Genomic DNA, 2780 nt, shown 5'->3' on the forward strand with positions numbered 1-2780 from the left:
GGAAGTCTATATCGACGATATGCTGGTGAAGTCGACAAGAAAAGAGGACCACATCGACCATCTGAAAGAAGCCTTCGGGATATTGAGAAGGTACGGGATGAAACTAAACCCCGAGAAATGCGCCTTCGGTGTGACCTCCGAAAAATTCTTAGGATTTCTCGTATCACAACGAGGCATCGAGGTCAACCCAGATCAGATCAAGGCGATAGATGCAATACCTGAGATCTTGAACAGCAAAAAACAGGTGCAAAAGCTAACGGGGCGAATAGCCGCCCTATCCAGGTTCATCTCACGATCCTCCGACAGGTGCCATAAATTCTTCAATGTGCTAGAAAGGACAATGGGTTACAGTGGAATGAGGAATGCGTCGAAGCCTTGAGAAAATTGAAAGCATACCTATCTTCGCCACCACTGCTGGCCAAAGCAAGTCCAGGTGAGCACCTGCTGGTATATTTGGCCGTATCCGAGGTCGCCGTCAGCGCAGTCTTGGTTCGTGAAAATGAAGGTACACAATCTCCTATTTACTATATTACCAAAACCTTAGTGGACGCCAAAACACGGTATCCGCACCTCGAAAAATTAGCTTTGGCATTGGTCGTAGCTTCACGGAAGCTCCGTCCCTATTTTCAGTGCCACCCCATAAAAGTAGTGACGACCTTCCCCTTGAGAAGCATCTTACATAGGCCTGAGTTATCAGGCAGGCTCGCCAGATGGGCTATAGAGCTCAGCGAGCACGATATCTCATATCACCCAAGAAACGCCATCAAGTCGCAAGTACTTGCCGACTTTATAGCCGACTTCAGCACATAGATATTACCAAAGGCGGAACTAGAGGCACGTCGTGCCCCCTCCAACACCGACCTATGGACTCTTTACACTGATGGCGCCGCTAATGCCTCGGGATCGGGACTGGGACTCGTTCTCGAGGTCCCCACGGGCGAAATAATTTGCCAGTCCATACGATGCCCCGAGATGACTAACAACGAGGCCGAGTACGAGGCTGTTATTGCAGGTATAAAACTAGCCATCAAGTATGGAGCTCGACGACTCGTTCTCCATTGCGACTCCCAACTCGTGGTGAACCAGGTCACTGGGACTTACCAAATCAAGGAGCAGAGATTGCAAAAATACCAGTCAGAAATCCACAGATTAATGACTGAGTTCGACGAGTGCCGCTTCGAACAAGTTCCGAGGGCACAGAACGTTGAAGCAGACGGTCTAGCAAAATTGGCCGCAGCCACTAAAAACTTCAACAAAGAAAGTGTGGTCACCCTCCTCCATTCAGCCATTGATCACCCTGAGGTACTCTCTTTAAATTTGACTTGGGACTGGCGCAACCAATTTGTATCCTATCTGCAGGATGGAACACTCCCACTCGACAAAAAAGAAGCCAAGAAGCTCCGCATACAAGCCGCCCGGTATTGCCTGATAAACCACGAGCTCTACAAAAGGACGTTTGGCGGACCCCTAGCCAAATGCTTAGGGCCGCACCAAACGAGGCCAGTGCTCGAAGAGGTACACGAAGGTCACTGCGGCGCCCACACAGGTAACCGCGCCCTCGTGCGCTGCATAATACGGGCCGGCTATTATTGGCCCACAATGAAGAAAGACGCAGCGGAATATGTTCGCCGATGCGAACAATGCCAAAAGTATGCCCCCATGATACACCAACCAGGAGAACCACTTCACTCAGTCACTTCCCCATGGCCTTTCATCAAATGGGGAATGGACATAGTCGGTCCCCTACCAGCGGGACGAGGAAAGGTACGATTTCTATTAGTTTTAACTGACTATTTTTCCAAGTGGGTGGAAGCAGGTGCGTACGCCCAAATACGCGAACAGGAAGTCATCGCCTTCATATGGAAGAATATCATCTGCCGTTTCGGCATCCCCAAGGAAATCAGCTGCGATAACGGACGACAGTTCATCGGCCAAAAGACGACAGAGTTCTTCGACAAATGGCATATTAAGAGAATACTCTCCACGCCATATCACCCTGCCGCCAACGGCCAAGCAGAGTCTTCAAATAAAACAATACTGAACATACTGAAGAAGAAACTCGAGGAAGCCAAAGGGCTATGGCCCGAGCTACTACCGGAAGTGTTGTGGGCACACCGGACCACACTCAAATCCTCCACAGGAGAAACACCGTACTCACTGGTCTACGGAACCGACGCGGTCATACCAGTCGAAGTCGGCGAACCAAGCTTGAGGTATTCACATACCAGCGGAGCAGAGAACGACATAAACAGGCTTCAAGACCTCGATAAGGCCGAGGAAAGAAGAGAAATGGCCCACATAAGAATGGTAGCTCAGAAACAACAAGTCGAAAGATACTACAACAAGAGAGCCAAAATGAGACCACTCAAAGTGGGAGACTACATCCTCAAAGCCAAAACGTTGGCATCAAAAGACCCAAGCGAAGGAAAACTGGGCACCAACTGGGACGGACCCTACAAAATCACAGCAGCAGCAAGTAAAGGAGCATTTCAATTAGAAACAATGGAAGGAAAAATGCTCCAAAACAATTGGAACGTCGCCCACCTCAAGTATTTCCATTTCTGAAAGGCGTCTCCCGAGTCGCACTCTTTTTCCCTTACCCGAGTTTTGTCCCAATTGGGTTTTCTCGGGGAGGTTTTTAACGAGGCGGCAGAGGGGACACCTGGAGATATTTGCGGAACAAGTTTATCATACCAGCCACTCCATACGCTCTCCTGACTGACATGACAAAGGGACTGGACTAGCATGATCTCCAATGTATGAACGGCTAAGGCCATCTC

Source organism: Nicotiana attenuata, unplaced genomic scaffold (assembly GCF_001879085.1).
Source record: "Nicotiana attenuata strain UT unplaced genomic scaffold, NIATTr2, whole genome shotgun sequence".
NCBI lineage: Eukaryota > Viridiplantae > Streptophyta > Magnoliopsida > Solanales > Solanaceae > Nicotiana > Nicotiana attenuata.